This window comes from Pinus tabuliformis, chromosome 3_2 (genome assembly GCF_031772625.1).
Source record: "Pinus tabuliformis cultivar Carrire ecotype Pingquan chromosome 3_2, CPIR1, whole genome shotgun sequence".
NCBI lineage: Eukaryota > Viridiplantae > Streptophyta > Pinopsida > Pinales > Pinaceae > Pinus > Pinus tabuliformis.
This window is the reverse complement of record NC_142302.1, coordinates 108,026,801-108,039,803: the sequence shown is the minus strand read 5'-3', so window position 1 is coordinate 108,039,803 and position 13,003 is coordinate 108,026,801.

Genomic DNA, 13,003 nt, shown 5'->3' with positions numbered 1-13,003 from the left:
ATAAACAATAATATAAATGTTTTTTTACAACGTACAATAAACAATAATCTATTGTGTGCAGTGGTGCTTATTGCTGTGAAACAAATAATAAGATCACTAAATACAAATCAATTATACAATATACATTGAAATATTCTTCAACCAATTTTTTTCATTAGTCTAGCAGTCCAATCCAGTTCAGGATTGTTCAGCGTGCATGGATGGCCACCAAGGGCACACTTTGAGTTCAATCTAAAAATATTCACAAACTACTATTACAAATCCAAAAATAAACAAAAACAACTCTATTATAAAGATAAAATTTAAAATTTAAAATTAATATTTTTTAAAATTTTAAAAATAACCTTTAACTTTAAGGGGAAAAGTGTGAACTCTCGGAAGAAAAACTATATCAGTGTGTAACGAACTCAAATTTCCTCAAAATATTTAATAATTTAATTTAAAATTTTAATTTTAATAAACACAAATTTAATTGTATATATAGTAATTTAATTTAAAATTGTAATTTTGGTTAATATAAACTTACAATTATCAAAATATATAGTAATTTAATTTAAAATTGTAATTTTGGTTAATATAAACTTTATTTATATAATTTAATTGGTATTTTATTTATTTATAAATTTTAATATAGAAATAAAACATGACTTTATCTTTAATAAATAAATAAATAAAACTATATTGAGGTCTTTAGCTGATAGATTTATGAAATGCCTCGTGATGGTTGTAAGAAAACATGCGTGAGCTAGGAGCTAATGGGATATATATTCAAACAAAGAGTGACAGTTGCTCACGAACGCGATTTTTCTACATTGCTGATCATTTTGGAGTTGCGGGGTATTTACGTGCCTCCTCACTCCCTCTTCTACCTGTCCACTCCAGGATTTTCAAGTGTGCATACATGGCCAGGAAGGAAGCACTTTGAGTTCAGCTAGATGATCTAAAACTATTCACAACCTCGCAAAAATATTAGAAATATAAAAATAAAAAAGAAACTATATATTAAAATAACCAATGCTGCAGCGACATTATTGTATTTAAGCACCTGAAACATCAAGAAAAAATACATATTCAATTCACGCATTCTTCAATTCAGACAGTGGTATTATTGAAAAAATACTGAACTTAGTTGCATTAAAGGTTTAGAAAATAAAATATTTGCATGAACAACTGCCAGCTAATTAGCAACTTCAAATTCTTTTAATCCTAAATTGCTTGAATGAATGAATGGCTTATTGGTATTTTGTTTTGTTTTGATTTGACATCTTCATCATTGTGTTTGGAACAAAAATAGAATATGATGAGAAGGAAGACTCAAACAGTGAAAACAGAGAAAGCGTGTGCAAGGCAGTCGTGTTTTTCAAAGAGAAGAGACGGAATTATGAAGAAAGCATTCGAACTGTCTGTTCTTTGTGAAGCAAAGATTGGGCTTATTATCTTCTCTGAGGAGGGAAAGCAGATTTGATGAACAACTTCCAACTAATTAGCAACTTCAAATTATTTTAATCCAAATTTGCTTGAATGAATGAATGGATGGCTTATTGGTATTTTGTTGTTTTGATTTCACAAATTCCTCATTGTGTTCCAAATCCGTGATTGCAGATTATCCACAAGATAATGATGAAATAAAAAAAGAAATTTGATACCTACAATACGTTGGTGAATGAAGTGAAGAGACAAAAGAATATGATCATCAACGGTTAGAACGCCCAAGGCTGTGAAGGCCTGCAAAGAATTAATGATTGGTTTAAGAAAGTGGATGTATCTTCCCCTCACGTTTCTGAGTTGCCCAGGTTTTAAGACAACTTGCAAAAGCTTACCTCCATAATCCAATGCCTCACCGCCCAAAAGCTCAATAATCATGCAAACAACATGACCTTTGAACATCCTTATGTGGTGCCTGCAAATCATTGTATGGATCAATCTCTGCCACCCCAGGATCAGTCTGAGTTCCCTTATATGGATCAGTCTCTGCGATCCCAGGATCAGTTTGATTTCCCTTCTATGAATCAGTATGTGCCACTCCATGATCAGTTTGTGAAATCCCAAGAGTCTCAAAACCCTTATATGGATCCATCTTTGCAGCCCCAGTGTTCATTCCCTGATTTCATGACAGATATTTATGATTATGTAAAGTGGAAAGGTCTGGGGACAATTATTTATGGTAAGTATATTTTTTGAACTTATTGTGTATAAATTATCAAAAATGTCTCAACACTTTAGGGATATCATCATCCATCCATCACATCATCTTTGAAAGGGATTGTAAAGGATTAAGCATTGGAGAACCACATACGGCACCAACAATAAGTTCTTAAATTATTGAAAGACAACTTGGTTATATAAAAATTAGGGTGAAATAACAAGTAAGTCAACTTTAGAGTGAAAGGGAATTTGTAATAGGGGATTGAGTATTTGTGATAATACAACCCTATAAACATATGTCCCTCAAGAAATAAAATAAAGACAATAAATTAGCATCGAGATATTATGGCTCGTACTTGAAGGTGTTGCAGAGGATTGGAAGTATCATTTACCAATTGAATTTTTCTCCATCTCCATGTATTAATCTAGTCTTCCATGTTTCTTTCATAAATAAGGTATTTGATAACAAGATCCCAATCCAAACTATTTTACCGAAGATTAATGAAGAGGGAAAATCATACTAGAGCCAAAAAAAATCTAGAAACAAATATTAAGTAGTTGATAAATTGAGTAATTACCAAGCACGTCATCAAATGAAAGAACAGCCAATGGAAGAGGTGACATTGCAATATGAGTTTTCATCAAGGGAATTTTGAGGTCTAAAATGTGCTTCCTAAGGAAATTATAAAATAATAATGGAAATAATAAAATAAGATTACATTACATCATCAAATTTTAGAGGGAATAAAAGAAAAAACTATTTTTTTCAACTATTATTTTCAACTTATCTCCCTACGGGTATACTCAATTTTCCAGCAGTAACACTCATTGGATGCATAATCTTAACTTATTAATTCCTTTTATAATTAATAATAATAATAATAATAATTTAAAATAAATTTTTAATTTTTAATATATATTTTTTTTTAAATTTGAGTAATGTGAGATTACCATTCTTTTGATACTTATCATGGATTTAATCATATAGATATTAGTTCATTTAATTTATATGACCAAATTACCACAGATATATATATATATATAGCAATACATCGTATAATCTTATCTGATAATTTCTTATAACCTACAATAAACAATAATATATATGGATGTTATAATTATAACAACATATCATATAAAATTATCTAATAATAATAGAAAGATGTTTTCTTGCAACATACGATAAACAATAATATAAATGTTTTCTTACGACATACAATAAACAATAATCTATTACAAAGATGTTTTCTTGCAACATACGATAAACAATAATATCGATCTTTTCTTACAACATACAATAGATAAACAATAATCTATTGTGTGGAGTGGTGCTTACTGCTATGAAACAAATAATAAGTTCACTAAATATAAATCAATTATACAATATACCTTGAAATATTCTTCAACCAGTTTTTTTCATTAGTGTAGCAATCCAATCCAACCCAACCCAGGATTGTTCAGCGTGCATGCATGGCCACCAAGGACGCAATTTGAGTTCACTTTAAAAATATTCACAAACTATTGTTACCAATCAAAACATAAACAAAAACAACTATATTAAAAATTTTAAATTTAAGATAATATCTTTTTAAAATTTTAAAAATAACCTTTAACTGGAAAAGTGTGAACTCTACGAGGAAAAACGATATCACTATGTAACGAACTCATAGTTCCTCAAATTACATAATAATTTAATTTAAAATTTTAATTTTAATAAATATAAAATTTAACTGTACAATTGATCAAAATATATAATAATTTAATTTAAAATTGTAATTTTCATTAATATAAACTTTATATAAGTTTACATAATTTAATTGGTATTTTATTTATTTTTAAATTTTAATAAAGAAATAAAACGTAACCTTATCTTTAATAAATAAATAAATAAAACTATATTGAGGTCTTTAGTTGGCAGATTTATGAAATGCATTGTGATGGTTGTAAGAAAATATTCCTGAGCTAGGAGCTAACGAGATATCTATTCAAACAAGGAGTGACGGTTGCTCATGAACGCCATTCTTCTACACCGCTAATCATTTTGGAGTTGAGAGGTATTTACATGCATGCTCACTCCCTCGTCTACCAGCCACTCTAGGATTTTCAAGTAGCATGCATGGCCGAGAAGGAAGCACTTTGAGTTCAACTAGGCGATCTAAAACTATTCACAACCTCGCAAAATTATTAGAAATATAAAATAAAAAAAGAAATTATATATTAAAATCACCAACACGGCAGGGACATTATTGTATTTGAGCACCTCAAACATCAAGAAAAAATACATATTCAATTCACCCATTCATCAATTTAGGCAGTGGTATTATTGAAAAAATACTGAACTTAGTTGCATTAAAGGTTTAGAAAATAAAATATTTGCAGATTTGATGAACAACTGCCAAGTAATTAGCAACTTCAAATTCTTTTAATCCTAAATTGCTAGAATGAATGAATGAATGGCTTATTGTACTTTTTTGTTTTTATTTGACATATTCATTTTGGAAAAAAATAGAATAGGATGAGAACGAAGACGCAAACGGTGAAAACAGAGAAAGCATGTGCAAGGCAGTTGTGTTTTTCAAAGAGAAGAGGCGGAATTATGAAGAAATCATTCGAACTTTCTGTTCGATGTGAAGCAAATATTGGGCTTAATCTTCTCCGAGGAGGGAAAGCTTGTTTCCTTTGGATACCCCAACATCCATTCTTTAATGAACAGGTATTTGGCCCCCACAGGTGGTTCCAAAGGCGTGATTGCAGATTATCCCCAAGATAATGATAAATGCAAAAGAAATTTGATACCTACAATACGATGGTGAATGAAGTGAAGAAACAAAGAAGATGATCATCAGCGGTCAGAATGCCCAAGGCGGTGAAGGCCTGCAAATAATTAATGATTGGTTTAAGAAAGTGGATGTATCCTCCCTCCACGTTTCTGAGTTGTCCAGGTTTAAAAACACCTTGCAAAATCTCACCTCCATAATCCAATGCCTCATTGCCCAAAAGCTCAATAATCATGCAAACAACATGAGCCTTGAACATCCTTCTGTGGTGCCTACAAATCCTACAAATCCTTATATGGATCAGTCTCTGCCAACCCAGGATCAGTCTGAGTTCCCTTCTATGGATCAGTTTCTGCCACCCCAGGATCAGTTTGAGTTCCCTTCTATGGATCAATCTATGCCACCCCATGATCAGTTTGTGAAATCCCAACAGTCTCAAAACCCTTATATGGATCCATCTTTGCAAACCCAATGTTCATTCCCTGATTTCATGATAGATATTTATGATTATGGAAAGTGGAAAGGTTTAAGGACAATTGGTTATGGTAAGTATATTTTTTGAACCTATTGTGTGTAAATCATCAAAAATGTCCCAACACTTTATGGATATCATCATCCATCCATCACATTATCTTTAAAAGGGATTGTAAAGGCTCAAGCATTGGAGGACCACACAGGTCACCAACAATAGGTTTTTAAATTATTGAAAGACAACTTGGTTATATAAAAATTATGGTGAAATAACAAGTAGGTCAACTTTAGAGTAAAAGGGAATTTGTAATGGGGGATTGAGTATTTGTGAGAAAAAACCATATAAACATATGCCCCTCAAACAATAAATAAAGCAATAAATAAAGGGCAATAAGTTAGCATCGAGATATTATGGCTCATACAAGGTGTTGCAAAGGATTAGAAGTATGACTTACCAATTGGATTTTTCTCCATCTCCACGTATTAATCTAGTCTTCCATGTTTCTTACTTAAATAAGTTATTTTATAACAAGATCCCAATCCAAACTATTTTACCAAAGATTAATGAAGAAGTGGAAGTCATACTAGAATGAAGAAGTGGAAGTCATACTAGAGCCAAAAAAATTCTAGAAACAAATATTAAGTAGTTGATAAATTGAGTAATTACCAAGCACGTCATCAAATGAAAGAACTGCCAATGGAAGAGGTGACATTGCAAGATGAGTTTTCATTAGGGGAATTTTGAGGTCTAAAATGGGCTTCCTAAGGAAATTATAAAATAATAAAATAAGATTACATTACATCATCAAATTTTAGAAGGAAAAAAAAAAAAAAAACTACTTTTTTCAACTCGTATTTTCAACTTATCTCACTTTGGGTTTACTCAAATTTCGAGTAGGAACACTCATTGGATGCATAATTTGATTTCTCATCCAAGGAGTGCCCATGTTGCATACTTCTAATGGACCCTGCTACACAAAAAAAATGAGAAATATATGAAAAATGTGATTGCAATCACACTTTTCATGTATTTTTTCATTTTTCATGTAGCAGGGTCCATCGAAAGTATGCAACATGGGTACTTCTTGGATGAGGAATAAAAAATTTTATCCAACGAGTACTCTTGCTCGAAATTTGAGTAAGCCTTAGGGAGATAAGTTGAAAATATGAGTTGAAAAAATAGTTTTATTATTTTATTATTTTGTATCTTTTTACTTTTTTACTCCGAAAATGGTGAATCATCCCCCATTGTTGACATCATAATCTTCAATCCTCTTGGTTCTTGTAAAGTTTATTTTGGTTGTACATTTTTCTTAGGAAGCCCGTTTTAGACCTCAAAATTCCCCTAATGTCACGTAGAAACACTGGCAATGAATAAAGCTTTGGGGAAAATAATTGTTTGAAGGCAAGGGGCATGTTAAGCCCTATATAAGCCATATGTTAACCCTCAAACCCCTTATTAATCCATGAATATTGAATTATTACGTTTCTATTGTTATATTATTATGTCAGCTAAAACCTTTTATTATACTCATTCATGATAATTGTACCCTTTGTGTCATATATATTCTAAGGATACTTAGTCCTAGAATCATCAAATATTGTCTTACAAATTGTATTCATTGTAAAAAGAGGTTTCCCCCTAGAAGTGGATTGTAATTATTGTCTTCTTATCATTTTTAAGGTGCATATTTCATAACAAAATTTTATTAAAAAAAATAGATAACTACATTCCACAATAGAAAGTATTGTGAAAAACCAAGCATATATAAGTTCATTCTTTAAAACACAAGCTACTTTAAAATTCATTTATATAAAATATTGTGTAATAACTATATATGTATTATTACACTTAACCTACAATTGTAAAAATGTAAAACTACTATGAGGATATTCATACAAATTTGAAATTTTTTAGCGAAATCCATAATTTGATTGATCCAATTTGCTTAATTTTTTTCTACTCTTTGAATGACAACATCAAAGAGTTCATTTATTAAGGATTGTAAGGTAAATAGGATCCCCATAACTTAAAGTTTGGGTTCAGTAGAATCCAATTTGGTCCATGATTAGTTATACAAAGGGGAAGCACAATTTCTCATTTCTTGTAGCATTGAGTTTTATCCCATCCAATCATGGAGCTGAAAGATTCATAAAATGTTAGGCCCCTACACTACTAGTGTAACCCCTTATTGTTATTAGTATAACCCACTTATTATATTGATGTACCCATGTAGTGCCCATATTGTTACTATTGTGCCCCATAGAAACCCATTATTGTTATTATTGTGCCCTTACATTATTATTGTTATGTCGGCTCTGATTATGTTATGACCCCTTAGACTCCTATATATAGAAAGGAGGTCTTTTCATTTGTATCATCCAAGAATTGTTCATTTATGTAATGTAAAGGAGGTTGCCCCCTCGAAAAGGCTGAATTCTAAGGTGTTGATCTATCTTTTCTATCTTTTCTTGAGCTGGTTCCATAACATTTGGTATCAGAGCTTTGGATTCTAGGGTTTCGCTACTCCAAACAGGTCATCGTGGCATTTTCGCTATAACTTTTTTCTATGACGTTTCAGAAGTCGCAAAAAAAACCCATTTGAGAAGAAATCGCGCTGAACCTTGGGTCCGAATTTCAGATCTTTTCGCACAATATTTGCGGAGATATGATCTGAGGAAGTTGGTCTTTTTGCAGACTTCTGAATTACATTCAAAACAGGTGACCTAGGGAAAATCGTCATAACTTTCTCTCTAGAGATCGGATTGAAATTTCGTAAGAAGGTACAGAAAGAGGACAGGCTGTAGGTTTTTTTATATCTTTTTCAGATCCAAAGGTCGAAACAGTGACACGTGGCACTTCATACAAGTTCGCTCTTCTGGAAAGGTCTATAATCAGGTCATCTTGGGAGATTGTGCATAACTCTTTCTTAGAGAATCCAATTTGGATCAGACTGGTGGCATTGGAAAGATGACACAAAGGGCTACTATAGGTTGCAATTTCAGAACTTAAAGAACTGAAAGTACAAAGTTACAGTCGTTTCAAGGTCGAGCTCCTAAAATCAAGAAAAAGCAAGATGAGGAAGTTTGATGGCAAGGATTCGGTAAATTGGATACTTCAGATGGAGCAATATTTTGATCTACATGGTGTACAACTGTTACAAAAGGTATGTATTGCATATTCATATTTAGAACCAGATCAATTTTTATGGTACGAAGGGCTTTGTTCTCGTAAACAACTTGTTACGTGGTCAATTTTGACAGAGGAAATGATAGCACATTATGAGGATACAAAGAGCAACACCTTCTTTAGAGCAACATCACAACAATTGGAAAGAGTAAAAGGGCTTTGTGACATAGTGTAAAGAAAAATTATGGAAACCAGGAAGCGTACCCCTCACAACTATAAATATGGAAGTGTTGTTTCTCCTAGCCTTCCACAACCTACAAGGGTTACACCACAACAATTGGAAGAAAAAAGAGAAAAAGGGCTTTGTTACAATTGTGATAGCAAATGCACTAAAGGTCATAAGTGTGCTGAGAAGAAATTATTTTACATAGAATATGAAGAGGAGGAAGAAAAGGATCAAGAAACATCAAAAGAAGAAGATATACGCCAAGACCCCACCCCAGAGAAAGAAGAAATGAATCAGACCATATCTTGTAAAGCATTGGCAAGAATTACCACTCCTCAAACTCTCAAGATAGAAGTACATATCAAGAAGAAAAACGTGCAAGAAGTGAAAGATCACATCCAGAAAGAAGAAATGAATCCAACCATATCTTGTAATTCATTGTTCGAAATTACCACTCCTCAAACTATCAAGATAGAAGGACATATCAAGAAGAAAAATGTTCAAGAAGTGAAAGATCACATCGAGCATCAAGAAATGAATCCAACCATATATTGTAAAGGATTGGAAGAAATTAACACTCCTCAAACTCTAGAGATAGAAGGACATATCAAGAAGAAAAAGGTTCAAGCAGTGAAAGATCACATCGAGCATCAACAACAAGTTCTCCAACTTTTAAAGGATAACGCAACTTCAGTGCAAAATCAAACGAAACAACAGGTAGATAAACATCGTAGTGAAAAATGTTTTGATGTAGGTGATTAGGTATTTTTACAGCTACATCTCAAGAAAGCTATTTATGAGAAGGAAATGTTGGAAATACTAGATGCACTTAAAAAATGGCGACCTTACCGAATGGGAAGACTCTTCAACTATGAGGATGTGGAAGCATTGTTTTGTGCTATTTCTATTATCCAACCAGCTTGGATAAACGAAGCAAGGGATGAATGGAAGAAGGACGAAGAAGTATGGCCACTTATTCAAAAGTTGCAAAAGATCCCAATTCAAACAATATTGCCAGAAATTGAAGAGGAAGGAAAAATCATATTGGAACCTGGAGCAGTCACAGAAACAAGAACTCGACAGCTACGAAATCGATCAATTTCAGAGTATCTCATCAAGTGGAAGAACTTACCCACTAAAGATTCCACATGGGAGGACAAGAATTTTATACAGAAGCATCAAGAACTACTCAAGCGTTGAGGACAACGCTTTTTGAAGGAGAGGGGCATGTTAGGCCCCTATACTACTAGTGTAACCCCTTATTGTTATTAGTATAACCCACTTATTATATTGATGTACCCATGTAGTGCCCATATTGTTACTATTGTGCCCCATAGAAACCCATTATTGTTATTATTGTGCCCTTACATTATTATTGTTATGTCGGCTCTGATTATGTTATGACCCCTTAGACTCCTATATATAGAAAGGAGGTCTTTTCATTTGTATCATCCAAGAATTGTTCATTTATGTAATGTAAAGGAGGTTTCCCCCTCGAAGAGGCTGAATTCTAAGGCGTTGATCTATCTTTTCTATCTTTTCTTGAGCTGGTTCCATAACATAAAATGTTTGTAGATAATACAAAATTTCGCCATTGAGATATGATAATTTAGGATTGTGATAAAGGATTCATCGACAAGATTCCATTTAACCATATAAGTCATATTCAATTTAGGATGGGGGATCCATTTGCATGAGTTGTTTTTACAATCCAAAAAGTTATTAAGCTTCGTCTTGCCCATGACCTACCTTATACAATTATTATTATTATATTTTGCTAAGATTGACCTTGTCAATAAGGGTTATTTGTGTGGGACCATAAGCGCTTTGGGGGAAAGCAAATTAATACTTGATATAGGTATAAATAAACCCTATCTTGTTTGCATTGCACGTCTTCTGGTCCTTCTTTATAAAAGTGATTTAGCCTATAAGATTTAGCCTATAAGCACCACAAACTACGATGATGTTTTGTTATTTATTTTTATTTCTCTATAGTGCTCAAAATTATTCTTCTCTCTATAGCACACTAGTGTTGTTTCATATTTTCTTTATTACAAAATTTGAGTTGGTTCCATTAATCCACAATTAAAATAAGATCTGGTAGAGTATCTTGGCTAAATGGCACTACATTTGTTGGGTACACTCTCCACTAAATGAGAATAATCACTAAGAAAAAGGTAGAATCTAGTAATATGCATGTGAACTAAAGGGCTTCTAGATTTCTTAGTACTTCTACAATATCCAACGTAAAAAGGCTTCCTAAGATATAACAATATCAAAATTGGTGCTTTTACTAGTTGTCTCTCGAATATCTCAAAGCTTATATGTTAAAATTGGAAACTAGGGCCAAACTCCATGTGGGCCACCTTATTTATGGTAGCTGATATTTTTCTTGGATTCCTCTCTCTGAGAGGTGTAGGATCGATCTAAATATCATATGATTCCGACATGTATTTATGGAGATAGGGATTTATTCATATTACTGAAAATTTGTCAAGGTTAGCCTACAAGCTAAACAAGAACTTTTACCCCTAGTTCAACCTCAACGTTGCATTTAAATAGAGGAGTCCTCAAGTCATTTGAGGAGCACATTATCTCATAATCTCTCTCTCAAGTCATGAAGAGAGACCTAGCCGCAATCAAAGAGAGATCTAGACGCAGCAAGAAGAGCCCTAGCTGCAGTCAAAAGGAGGCCCTAATACATAGCAAGAGGGAGGCCCTAAGACGCAGCAAGAGGATTCCCTAGCCGTAGCAAGAAGGAGCCTTATCATAGTGTGAAGGAGGTGATTCGGTGTGGGTGAAATAGGATTATTCTGAAGCCATTTCAGGAAGACCGAAGGACTGAAAGGAGGCCGAGTGTCTTGCTAGAAAGTCGAGGAGAAAGGGAGTTGTTTGAGGGTTCATTGAGGGTGGAACGGTCCTCTAGAAATGCTGTCGTAGGCATGTTCTAAGGACTGTAGGACACCTCTATAATCAGAGGAGGGAAAAGCCATTTTTATGGGCTAGAAGGTTTCTTTGAATTATAGTGTATGGGAGAGCCTTCCCTTGGAGGAAAACTGCATTAATTAAAGGCAAATCTGGGCAGATTTCGAGGTTGTTAGGAGACTATGTTTTGTGCCCTCATCAGGCCCAGACTTGCTAAGCTAGGCCACAGGCCATAGCCAGCAACATGAGGTTGTCAAAGTGTTGTGTTGAGGGTTATTCAGCCAGCAAGGAGTAGTGTGGTGTTCTAAGGGTCTCACCTTGGATAACCATAGCTCTAGAAGCTTAATATGTTGAAATTAGTTGAAGATGGAGGGCTGATAAGTATGCCTTAACTAATATTCATAACTGCAATCCTTGGTTCCAGAATTGCAACTTCATTGTATCATATTCATGGTGAAGATCTTTGATGTCAGATCTCTTATTTTAGTAAGTCAGCATTGACTTCAAATCATTGTACTCTATATCTTTCTCTTTTTTGAACTATTAAAGAATATAAGAAGAATTGATCAATGGTTTCCCCACATTGGGGTTTGTCCTTGGCTGGTGCCACATCTTGTTTCCTCTGGTCTTATACTATTTATGCTTATGTTCTATCTGCATTTTACTATCATATTGATATGATTTCTAAACTGGATATTGATATTGGGCTAACAAGAAAATTGAAGTAAATTTCTCTTAAGCATAGAACATACCAAAAATTAGCATGGTATCAGAGGTGAGGTGAAGACAAATACCAAGCAAGATTGAAAGAGAAATCTCTGAAGGCAGTTGGAATGGACAAAATGCTCAATGGGTTCCTCATCCCACTTCCCGACTGAAGACAAGCTCCGTGAAAGTCTGACTATCACGGATGGAAGATGTCTCTTGATCTGACATGGGAAGAATAAGAAGTGTTGGATTATTTGAAGGGTAAAATCCTTGAGCCTCCTTCAAATGCACCAGCTGCTACAAAGAGCAAGTCAACAAGGCTGAAGTCAAAGCAAAGAAGATTATCAAATACTCCATTGACAAGTGTTTGGTGGCCTACATCTTTGATTTGAACACCTCCAAGGAGATCTACGATGGATTGATAAGCACGTTCAATGTTAGTGATGCAAATCAAATTTTATTTCTCAAAAATAAGTTGAAGTATATTAAGAAGGGTAAAGACGAGGAAATTCAATCATACTTCTTAAGAATCACCAAAATCAAGAATGATCTTCTTGCGATGGGAGAAATCATAACTGACAGAGAACTTACTATCACTACCATTGGAGGGCTGCCACTTGA